Consider the following 13,102-nt stretch of genomic DNA (forward strand, 5'->3'; position numbering starts at 1 on the left):
TTAAAGTATACACATTCAACATGGTCAATGTGACAATCATGCAATGATAGCAACAACAGCATTCGCACCAACATTCACAATCACAAAGCCTACACATAATCAAAGACAAAAAAACAATTCCAACCAATGCCTAAGGCAGGGGAAAAACTTTAGCAACCATTAACTAAAGCAGGCTAAGGAAAAGCCTGAAAAAAAAATCCAAACACATAAAGTTCTCAAATAATCAAGACAGAAACAACAAGGTATCAAAAAAAGAAAACACAATCTTATAAATCCTAAAATAGCCTACCTTACCACACGTCATTGATGAGGGGCAAAAGCCTGCAACAAGAATGAGATGCAATAAGAAATCACACAAGGGGTATGACCCCTGACCAAGGGCACGACCCTTCCTCAATACAAGGAGTTGGCCTAACTACAGGAGTGCCAGAGCCTCACCAGGTCCCAGCCACGAGCCAGGCTCCAACGGTTTTGCCAGTGAGGCACGGCCCTACCACACAATCAGTCTGTCTTCAAAGCAAGTCCGGGCATGACCCTTGCCTTGCTGCCAGATCAGGAGGACAGACTTAACTAACTAAATCACAACAACTTCCCTATCTGTCTACCCTAAGAAAAAGGGCCTGTTTCTTACCTCTGATCCAAAGTAGATTGTGAGTGCTTGTAGAGAGCGGGCTGGTTACCTGTGGCCCAAAGTGAGGAAACAGTCAGAAATCCTAGCTGGACAACAGGTCTCTTCCAGCAACCATCTCTTTCCGGCCAACGGACCAAAACTGTTATGAAAAAACCCAATGAAAAGAATACAAGACAGCAACACAAAACAATAATTCTTACTTTAAGAGTCAGAGGTTTATTTTGCTAATAATGTGGAACATTTTTTGTTGTTGTTAGCTGCGAAGTCGTGTCCAACCCATCACGACCCCATGGACAACATTCCTCCAGGCCTTCCTGTCCTCTACCATCTTCTGGAGTCCATTTAAGCTCACGCCTACTGCTTCAAATTTGGAACATAGCAAGCATGATAACACAACATCACTTACTGTACATTAATAACCCATTGCAATGAGATCCACTGACATAGCAACTCCAAAGTACAGCTATAGGTCAATGGCCCCGAGCTAATCTTGAGCTATCACTTTTATACCTTAATCCTAATGACCACCCACAGATAGTCATTATCTTGCAAAATCAGTTCCTTGTTCTTTCTTGCTGACCAGCAGTTTCCACATACACCCGTGTACATCTGAAACCTTCATCCATCTGTTACTTTCAGTTCCTCATTTTCCACAGTTTCAATGCTTATGTTCTAAATATGCATATAAAGCTATCTACTTTGCAATTTCAATTTGTGCATATTGCAACAGCTCAGCAAATTATAAATATTTTGTCTACATTATGAAATTATTGCACTCAAAGCTATTATTTTTAATCATCAATGTTGGGCCTCTTTTATTTGATCGAGACCTTATTTCGCCCTATAACTTGGTGGGCTATATTTTCATCTCCCACAGACTTTAACTTGTCTTTGAGCTGCTGGGTTAAGTGGCTGTCAGGACTGGTGGGTGATTTCTGAGCTAGGTTCGTTTCAGAAGTTGACACACTGCTCTGGTGCTTCGCTCCTCTGCCATTTAGCTCTGCACCACTGCTGCTCAAGGTCTGCCGTGCTGCTCACAGTTGCTGGTCTGCTGCCACCTAGCTCCATTTCACTGCCACTCAGTTGCCTCTGTTTGTACTACACTGACTCCAGGCTGGGTCGCTGGGCTGCCTCTCTGTCTCTCAGGTCGGCTTTCTCTCCTTCTCTCAGATGGGTTGTTGGGCCACCTCTCAGGTGGGACACTGGGCTTCCTCTCAGCTGGGCCACCTATTAGCTGGGCCACCTATCAGTTGTCCAACATAAACATTTTCTCCATCCAGAAACGTGCCATGTTTTCATATGGAAATTATTTTTTGTTGTTAGCTGCGAAGTCGTGTCCGACCCATCGCGACCCTATGGACAATGTTCCTCCAGGCCTTCCTGTCCTCTACCATCTTCTGGAGTCCATTTAAGTTCACGCCTACTGCTTCAGTGACTCCATCCAGACACCTCATTCTCTGTCGTCCCCTTCTTCTCTTGCCCTCAATCTTTCCCAGCATTAGGCTCTTCTCCAGTGAGTCCTTCCTTCTCATTAGGTGGCCAAAGTATTTGAGTTTTAGCTTCAAGATCTGGCCTTCTAAAGAGCAGTCAGGGTTGATCTCCTCTAGGACTGACCGGTTTGATCGCCTTGCAGTCCAAGGGACTCGCAGGAGTCTTCTCCAGCACCATAGCTCAAAGGCCTCAATTCTTTGGTGCTCAGCCTTTCTTATGGTCCAACTTTCACAGCCATACATTGCAACTGGGAAGACCATAGCCTTGACTATACGCACTTTTGTTGACAGGGTGATGTCTCTGCTTTTTAGTGTGCTGTCTAGATTTGTCATGGCTGTCCTCCCGAGGAGCAAGCGTCTTTTAATTTCTTGGCTACAGTCTCCATCTGCAGTGATCTTGGAGCCCAGGAAAATAAAATCTGTCACTACCTCCATTTCTTCCCCATCTATTTGCCAGGAATTGAGAGGGCCGGATGCCATGATCTTGGTTTTCTTAATGTTAATGTCAAAGCTCGTCCTACAGCAAGCAGGGCAGAATGCCGAACACAGGAACGAGAGACTTCCGATGCGATCTGCAAGCACTTTATTCTTCAAGGCAACAGCCGCAACAAGAAACAAAGCCAGCGTTGGCCGCTATCTGCAGCCAACGCTATTATATACACACTCAAAACCCCCACCCATACTCCACCCAAACACGCCCACGCCCTCCCATTCCCTATAACTGCCCCACCCCACCCCTACAAATCCCTTTGCTCGGCGCCCAACCAGGTAAGCCTCCTCTCGTGCGTTGCCGTCACCGTGCTCCACCCCCTCACCAACTCCCTACCGTGCCCAACTCCGAAACCCCCTGTGGTCATTTACACCCGAAGCTCCTAGCCACCCAGGCACCGCGGCGGGAAGGAGCTTGTCTCCTAACGAATCCCCCGTAGGTCCCGAACCCCCCCCGGCCGCCGTGAGTGGACCCGAGCCTCCGCCGGTCAGCCGTGCGGAGGCGGACGACCGGGGCGGCGGCGCGGCCTCCCGGGCCCTCCGAGCCGCCGACGCGCCGCCAGTCAAAGTCAGCTGTTGCACGGCGGAGAAGGAGGACAGCTGAAGCGACGGCGCAGCCTCCCGAACCTTCCGAGCCGCCGCCGCGCCGCCAAGCACAGTCAGCTGTTGTGCGGCGGGGGAGGAGGACGGCTGAAGCGGCGGCGCGACCTCCCGAGCCTCCCGGGCCGCCGACACGCCGCCAGGCGTTGTCAGCTGGTGTGCGGCGTCGGGCGAGGGCGGCGGAAACGGCGACGCGGCCCCTGGAGTCTCCCAGGCCGCTACAGAGCCGCAGTTCCCCGAGGAGGCAGGCTGGTCCGGCGGGCTTGAGGCGGGGGTCGCCGGGGAGGCGGAGGGACCCCCCCTCGAGTGTCGGGCTCCCGAGGCCCGACATGCTGCCCCCTCTACCAGGGGCCCACCTGGAATGCAAGAAGAGAGAGGTGAGTGCTCCGTTATGTGGCCTGCTGTCCCCCCCTGGATCCCTCTCGGCTTCCCTGGATGTTTTTGGTGGAACGCGCGGAGAAGGCGTGGTGCGCACACATCCCCATCCCGCACCCAGGTGGCCTCCTCCATGGGGTATCCCTTCCAGAGCACTAAGTACTGCACTCGTCCCCTCCGTTTCCGGGAGTCCAGGATCTCCTGTACCTCGTAGTGGTTGCCGTATACAGGCCCAGGGCCGCCCTCCCCCACTGCCACAGAGGCAGTTGTAGCAGGTTTCAGCAGGCTACTGTGGAAGACGGGGTGTATCTTCCCAAGGAGGGGGGGTAGCCGCAACCCGACGGTGACAGGGTTTACCACTTGTATAACTCGGAATGGGCAGAGATATTTGGGGCCTAACTTTTTGCAGGGCACCTGTAGCCGCAGGTACTTCGTGGAGAGGTACACAAGATCACCTACTTTAGGGAGTGCAAATGGCCGTCTCTTTTTGTCTGCCTGCTCTTTATACGTTTCTGTAACCCGCTCTAACGCCTTCTTTGCCACCCCCCACACTTCTTCCAACTGGTGCATCCACTCCCCAGGTGTGCAGGATGCCGGGGCACCCTGTTCACAACCGGCAATGGGGACGAATTCATAACCTGAGACTACTTTAAAGGGGGAGAAGCCAGTGCTGCTATGCACTGCATTGTTGTAGGCTACTTCCGCAAAGGTCAGCAGATTCGCCCATTCAGACTGCTGATATGAGACGTAGCAACGCAGGTATCGCTCCACCGCCGCGTTTGCACGTTCTGCAGCTCCATTTGTGCTTGGGTGATACGCCGAGCTCAGGCCCTGTGTTGCTCCAATATAACGCACGAAGTCCCTCCAGAACCGGGCCGTGAACTGTACCCCACGGTCGGAGATGATACGTCGTGGCACCCCGTGGAGACGATATATATGTTGGACAAACAGCCAGGCCAGTCGACGGGCTGAAGGCAACCCCTTGCAGGGGATAAAGTGGGCTTGTTTCGAGAACAAGTCTATCACTGTCCACAAAACGTCATATCCCCTGCTTTCCGGTAGCTCGACCACAAAGTCCATGGCAATGTCCTATCTGCAGCCAACGCTATTATATACACACTCAAAACCCCCACCCATACTCCACCCAAACACGCCCACGCCCTCCCATTCCCTATAACTGCCCCACCCCACCCCTACAAATCCCTTTGCTCGCCGCCCAACCAGGTAAGCCTCCTCTCGTGCGTTGCCGTCACCGTGCTCCACCCCCTCACCAACTCCCTGCCGTGCCCAACTCCGAAACCCCCTGTGGTCATTTACACCCGAAGCTCCTAGCCACCCAGGCACCGCGGCGGGAAGGAGCTTGTCTCCTAACGAATCCCCCGTAGGTCCCGAACCCCCCCCGGCCGCCGTGAGTGGACCCGAGCCTCCGCCGGTCAGCCGTGCGGAGGCGGACGACCGGGGCGGCGGGGCGGCCTCCCGGGCCCTCCGAGCCGCCGACGCGCCACCAGTCAAAGTCAGCTGTTGCGCGGCGGAGAAGGAGGACAGCTGAAGCGACGGCGCGGCCTCCCGAACCTTCCGAGCCGCCGCCGCGCCGCCAAGCACAGTCAGCTGTTGTGCGGCGGGGGAGGAGGACGGCTGAAGCGGCGGCGCGACCTCCCGAGCCTCCCGGGCCGCCGACGCGCCACCAGGCGTTGTCAGCTGGTGTGCGGCGTCGGGCGAGGGCGGCGGAAACGGTCTCCCAGGCCGCTACAGAGCCGCAGTTCCCCGAGGAGGCAGGCTGGTCCGGCGGGCGGTAGGCGGGGGTCGCCGGGGAGGCGGAGGGACCCCCCCCTCGAGTGTCAGGCTCCCGAGGCCCGACAGTTAAGTTTCAACCCAACTTTTGCACTCTCCTTCTTCACCCGCAACAAGAGGATCTTTAGTTCTTCTTCACTTTCTGCCATTAGAGTGGTATCATCTGCATCTACCCAACTTTTCTTTTCGACCCCAAACCACCCCAGTGATGCCCTTGCTGTGATGTCCCGTTGCCTGGAGGCGGTTCGGGTCTGGATGGGGAGGAACAGACTTCAGCTCAACCCTGACAAGACTGAGTGGCTGTGCATTCCGGCATCCCGGGACATTCAAAATGTTCCATCTCTTTCTATGGGGGGTGAGCTCTTACCCCCCGTGGATAGGGCTCGCAACTTGGGAGTCCTCCTAGATTCACGGCTTACCCTAGAAGATCATGTAGTGGCCGTGACTAGGGGGGCTTTTGCCCAGGTTCGCCTGGTGCGGCAGTTGCGGCCCTATCTGGACCGGGATGCCCTGTGCACGGTCACTCATGCGCTCGTGACCTCTCGCCTTGACTACTGTAATGCTCTCTACATGGGGCTTCCCTTGAAGACCACTCGGAGGCTCCAACTGGTACAGAATGCGGCCGCGAGAGTTGTCTTGGGAGTTTCCCGGTACTCCCATGTTACACCTTTGCTCCGCGAGCTGCATTGGTTACCAGTTGTCTTCCGGGTGAGGTTCAAGGTCTTAGTTATGATCTTTAAGTCCCTACATGGCATGGGTCCGGGGTACCTCGGGGACCACCTGCTGCCGGCTTCAACTCCCCTCCGCCCTGTGCGTTCCCACAGAGAGGGCCTCCTCAGGGTGCCTCCGGTCAGGGAATGCCGACTGGCGGCCCCCAGGGGGAGAGCCTTCTCTGTGGGTGCCCCGGCTTTGTGGAACCAACTGCCGGTGGAGCTCCGGACGGCATCGGACCTCCGAACTTTCCGTCGTGGTCTGAAGACCCATTTGTTTGAATTGGCCGGTCTGGCCTGATGGGGGAGTTGGGTTTTAAATTGTCATTTTAGATTGTATTATTGTTTTTTTAATTGGGCATTGATTTAATCTTTGTTTTAACTTTTGTATAGTATTGTATTTTTATTTATATGCCCTGTGAACCGCCCTGAGTCCCCAGGGAGAAGGGCGGTATATAAATTAAATAAAACATAAACAAAACATAAACATATCTTAGGTTGTTGATATTTCTTCCTGCAATCTTAATTCCAACTTTTGATTCATCTAGCCCTGCCTTTCTCATGATGTGCTCTGCATCTAAGTTAAATAGGCAGGGCGACAGTATACAGCCTTGCCGGACTCCTTTCCCAATTTTGAACCAATCAGTGGTTCCGTGTCCAGTTCTCACTGTTGCTTCTTGGCCCACATATAGGTTTCTCAAGAGACAAATAAGATGGTCTGGTACTCCCATCTCTTTAAGAACTTGCCACAGTTTGTTATGATCCACACAATCAAAGGCTTTAGCATAGTCAATGAAGCAGAAGTAGATGTTTTTCTGGAACTCTCTAGCTTTCTCCATGATCCAGCATATGTTGGCAATTTTTTTTATTCCATTTATATCCCGCCCTTCTCCGAAGACTCAGGGCGGCTTACAAGCTTAGCAGTAGCCTTCATTCTATGTATATGCCTGCTTGTTAGGGCTTTCACACACACACCCCCCAGCAGCATTATTACAAAGTCAGCTTAATTGCCCCCAACAATCTGGGTCCTCATTTTACCTACCTCGGAAGGATGGAAGGCTGAGTCAACCTTTGATCTCTAGTTCCTCTGCCTCTTCTAAATCCTGCCTGTACTTCTAGTAGTTCTTGATCCACATACCGCTGGAGTCTAGCTTGTAGGATTTTAAGCATAACTTTACTAGCATGAGAAATGAGTGCAATGGTGCGATAGTTTGAACATTCTTTGGCACTGCCTTTCTTTGGAATTGGAATGTAAACTGATCTTTCCCACTCCTGTGGCCACTGTTGAGTTTTCCAAATTTGCTGGCAAATTGAGTGTAGCACTTTTACTGCATCGTTTTTTAAGATTTTGAATAGCTCAGCTGGAATACTGTCACCTCCACTAGCTTTGTTGTTGCTCAGCTTTTCTAAGGCCCACTTCAGTTCACATTCTAGGATGTCTGGCTCGAGGTCAGTGACCACCTCATTGTGATTATCAGGGACATTAAGCTCATTCTTGTATAGTTCTTCTGTGTAATTTTGCCACCTCTTCTTAATCTCTTCTGCCTCTGTTAGGTCCCTGCCATTTTGGTCCTTTATCATGCCCATTTTTGCATTAAACGTTCCCTTCATCTCTCCAATTTTCTTGAAAAGATCTCTGGTCCTCCCTATTCTATTGTTTTCTTCTATTTCTTTGCACTGTTCATTTAAGAAGGCATTCTTATCTCTTCTAGCTATTCTCTGGAATTCTGCATTCAATTGGGCGTATCTTTCTTTTTCTCCCTTGCCTTTCGCTTCCCTCCTTTCCTCAGCTATTTGCAAAGCTTCCTCAGACAGCCATTTTGCTTTTTTGCATTTCTTTTTCTTTGGGATGGTTTTGGTTGCTACCTGTTGTACAATGTTGCAAACCTCTGTCCATAGTTCTTCAGGCACTCTGTCTATCAAATCTAATTCCTTAAATCTATTTGTCACCTCTACTGTATATTCAACAGGGATATGATTTAATTCATACCTGAGTGGCCTAGTGCTTTTCCCTACTTTCTTCAGTTTAAGCCTAAACTTTGCAATGAGAAGCTCATGGTCTGAGCCACAGTCAGCTCCTGGTCTTGTTTTTACTGACTGTATAGAGGGTCTCCATCTTTGGCTGCAGAGCACATAGTCAATCTGATTTCTGTGTTGACCGTCTGGTGATGTCCATGTGTAGAGCCGTCTCTTGGGTTGTTGGAAAAGAGTGTTTGCTATGACCATCGTATTCTCTTGACAAAATTCTATTAGCCTGTGCCCTGCTTCATTTTGTACTCCAAGACCAAACTTTCCTGTTATTCTGGTTATCTTTTGGCTTCCTACTTTAGCATTCCAATCCCCCATGATTCTAAGGACATCATTTTTTGGTGTTAGTTCTATAAGATGTTGTAGGGCTTCATAGAACTGGTCAATTTCATCCTCTTCAGCACTGGTGGTTGGGGCATAGACTTGGACTACTGTGATATTGAATGGTTTGCCTTGGATTCAAACTGAGATCATTCTGTCATTTTGGGGATTGTATCCCAGTATTGCTTTTCCTACTCTTTTATTGACTCTGAAGGCTACTCCATTTCTTCTGAGGGATTCTTGCCCGCAGTAGTATACCTGATGACCATCTGAATTAAATTCACCCATTCCTGTCCATTTTAGTTCGCTGATACCTAAGATGTCAATGTTCAGTCTTGTCATCTCTTGTTTGACCACGTCCAGCTTGCCTTGATTCATGGATCTTACATTCCAGGTTCCTATGGAGAAAAAAATCTTTACAGCATTGGACTTTCCTTTCATCACCAGACACATCCACAGCTGAGCGTCCTTACAGCTTTGGCCCAGTCAGTTCATTCTTTCTGGCGCTACTAGTACTAGCCCTCTGCTCTTCCCCAGTAGCATATTGGACGCCTTCCGACCTGAGGGGCTCATCTTCCAGCGTCATATCGTTTTGCCTTTTGGTACTATCCATAGGGTTTTCATGGAAAAGATACTGGAGTGGTTTGCCATTTCCTTCTCCAGTGGATCACATTTTGTCAGAACTCTCTGCTATGACCTGTCCATCTTGGTTGGTCCTGCACGGCTTAGCTCATAGCTTCATTGAATTACGCAAGCCCCTTCACCACGACAAGACAGTAATCCATGAAGGGGATGGAAATTATAGAAATTGTTAAAAATAATCCAATAAATCAAAGGGAAAATAAAAAGAGCAGATAAAATCCAACCTGGGGTTGAAATAAATCAGAATTCAGCCAGACAATTAACATTTAGAGATAAAGAACAAAAGTAAAAGTTCAAAAAGTGAAAGTTAAAAGTCCCAGGCTTGCTTACAAACATGTTTGCAGGTCGGGCAGAGATATAAAAGTCCCTTGACTTTTTGGCTGCCCCCACAAGGAGTTGAAATCTTCAAGATTTCCCCTCCCGGAGGGTGTATGTCCACAACCATCCAAAAGTGGTCTTGGGTCATTCCTAAGTGTCCCCATCGAATCCAGGGGACAGGGCTGTCAAAGAACCAGTTCTGGCAGCAAACACAGCAGATTGTGGGTAAGAGAAAGAAAAGCTGTCACCTTCCAACAATCATTTTATGGGAGGAGTCAGAACTAAGGAGAAATTTCCTAACAGTGAGAGCAATCAACCAATGGAATAGCTTGCCTTCAGAAGTTGTGGCTGCTCCATCACTGGAAGCTTCCAAAAAGAGACTGGACAGCCATTTGTCTGAAATGGTATAGGGTCTCCTGCTTGATCAGGGGCTAGGACTAGAAGACCTCTGAGGTCCCTTACAGCTCTATTATTCTATGTTCTAGGGGTTCATCAAAAATAGATCATGCCAAACACATCTTATTTCATTCTTCGACAAAGTAACTAAATTAGTGGATCAGTGAAATGCTGTGGACATAGTATACTTAGATTTCAGTAATTCATTTGATAAAGTATATCACAGCTTACATCTTGGCAAGCTAGAAAAATGTGGGATAGACAGCACCACCACCATGGCCAGTACTCTTCAATATCTTCATAAATGATCTAGATGAGGGAATAGAAGGGGAAATTATCAAATTTGCAGACAACACTAAGCTGGCAGGAATACCCAACACACCAGAAGACAAGCTCAAAATCCAAAAAAATCTTGACAGATGTGAACACTGGGCCCTATCTAACAAAATGAAATTCAACATAGATAAAAGTAAGGGTTTACACTTAGGCAAGAAAAACCAACTGTATAGGCACAAACTAGGTGAAACTTGGCTTAATGTCAGTAACTGTGAGACGGATCTTGGAGTCCTAGTGGACAATCACTTAAATATGGCCCAACACTTTGCGGCAGCAGCCAAAAAAGTCAATGCAATCCTAGGCTGCATTAACAGAGGGATAGAAACAAGATTGCCTGACGTTCTAGTACCACTTTTCAAAGGTTTAGTAAGACCACACTTGGAATACTGCATCATTTCTGGTCACCACAATATAAAAAAGTTGCTGAGACTCTGGAAAGAGTGCAGAGAAGAGGAACAAAAGTGGTTAGGGGTCTGGAGGCTAAAACATAGAAAGAACAGTTACAGGAATTGGGTATGTCTAGTCTAATGAAAATAAGAACTAGGGGAGACATGATAGCATTGTTCCAATATTTGAGGGGTTCCTACAAAGACGAGGGGTCAAACTATTTTCTAAAGCACCAAAAGGCAAGACAAGAAACAATGGATGGAAACTAACCAAGGAGAGAAGCAACCTAGAACTAAGGAGACAATTTCTAACAGTGAGAACAATCAACCAACGGAATAGCTTGCCTTCATAAGTTGTGGGTTCTCCATCACTGGAGGCTTTCAAAAAGAGACTGGACAATCATTTGTCTGAAATGCTATACAGTCTCCTGCTTGAGCAGGGGGTTGGACTAGAACAGAGGTCCCTATCATTTTTGGCACCAGGGACCAGTTTCATGGGAGACAATTTTTCCATGGTGGGGGGGAGGGAGGTTTCAGGATGATTTAAGTGCATTACATTTATTCTAACTTTTCTAAATAAACAAATAAATAAATAAATAATGCACTTTATTTCTATTATTGTATTAGATTAGACCACTTCTAAGAAAGTGGGAAGGAAAAGAGATAATCCTAAACTCAGCCTTCCTGTAAAACGAACCAAAGACCCAGCACACTGAGGAAGTGCTGAAAAATCCGAGAGAGAGAGAGAGAGAGAGAGAGAGAGAGAGAGAGAGAGAGAGAGAGAGAGAGAGAGAGAGAGAGAGAGAGAGAGAGAGAACAAACCAACTCAGCACTGCACAAGCCCAGCAGCCTTGGAAAAGGTGCAAATGAGAGAGGGATTCCCTTGGAGACACAGTGTTTGAGGGGAAATGTACCTTCTCCCCTCCCCCCTCCCCCATTGCAAGCTGGGTAGAAGTGTGCTTGGCTTGCAAACTTGGAGAGCTGCACGAAGAAAGGAGGAACACACACACACACAGAAATAAACCAAATTAAACCTCAAAAAGCAGGCAGGATAATACCAAAACATGAGGCACCTGGCATGTTATGTTTTGGGATAGGTGAGACATTGACGAGGCGAATGGTGAAAACAGCAACACATTTATTAGGTTAACACAGAAGCGAGTGCAAACTGCCGCTAAGCTTTCATTTATACGGATCACCGCTCCATCATGCTCTGGAAAAGCCCTGGGGCTACACTGACCCCAAAATGTAGGCGTCTTACCCTGAAAGCTCCCCTGTGGGTGACTATGGTCTGATCTTCTGCCGTGGCATCATCCACGGGCAGTTGCTGGTTTGCTTGGGCCAAATCCAATTTGGCAAATACGTGACCTCCCTTTAGAGACACCAGAATATGGCTGACTACAGGCACTGGATATGCCTGTTGTTGAAGTGCTCTGTTTATAGTGCATTTGTAATCTGTGCATATGCGCACATCCCTGTTGGCTTTAAGTGGTGTAACTATGGGTGTATCCCACACACTGCTATCTACTGGCTGCAACATGCCTTGTTGCACCAGCTTGTCCAGCTCTGCATCTATTTTTGGTTTGAGGGCAACAGGCACTCTGTGAGTCTTGATCCTGATTGGGGTTACGGTTGCATCAAGGTGGAGGGCAATTGGAGGTCCCTTGTACTTGCCTAAGCTAGGGCTGAAAACAACAGCAAATTCCTGGCAAACTGCCGACAGGTCCGCTGCTTGCGTTCTGTTAATGCCAGTCACATGGATGCCCAGGGCATCGAACCAGTCTAAGCCGATGAAGCTTGTGCGGTTGCCTTCGACTACCACAATGTTGAGGGACCTTCGAACTCTTTGAATTGAACTTTGACCATAGCTTCTCCCTTAACTGCTACGCAGGAATTTTGGAAATCCGTTAACAGCAGATTCGATGGCTTGAATTTAACTCTTTTGCCTCTGCAGTTGCAAATGTTGTTAAAAGTTCTTTGAGAAATTATGGACAGGGATGACCCCGTGTCCAGTTCCATGTGGCAGGGAATTCCGTGAAGCTTGACCTTAAGCCTAAGCTTTTCTTTAAGGGGGCAATGGGCACCTGTTCTAAAAATGCTCCTTCTGCTGGAGCAATAGCCAACTCTGTTCTGCCCCGGGGGCCCTGTACCTTTCCTGCGGATTTCTTCTTGTTGAACGTTCCTCTGGTGACCTTTACAGACGGTGGCAATGTGGCCTTGTTTGCCACATGCCTGGCACATTGCTGTATGGAACCTGCACTCTGAACGCTTGTGACTGCCTCCACAGCCCACACATGGAGTGAAGGTAACTGCCTTCTCAGATGGCTGCTGCCCTCTTTCTGGCAGCTTCCACAGCCGGTCAATTTCATTGTCCATATCAGGGTCATTGGCTCTTTTGGCATCCTCATGGTGGACGGTTTCTTGGCTGGGAGTGTTCTTGGAGGGCCGTAAGGCTTTGACGGCTTCCCCGGCAGCTTCTTCGGCCATTACCTCTTTCAGGGCATCTTGAAACGTCAGGGTTTCCTTCACAAACAGTTTCTGCTGAAGGTCCCTGTTCCTCAACCTGCATACCAAATGGTCTCTCAGTCT

Source organism: Vipera ursinii, assembly GCF_947247035.1.
Source record: "Vipera ursinii genome assembly, chromosome: W".
In the NCBI taxonomy this organism is placed as follows: Eukaryota; Metazoa; Chordata; class Lepidosauria; order Squamata; family Viperidae; genus Vipera; species Vipera ursinii.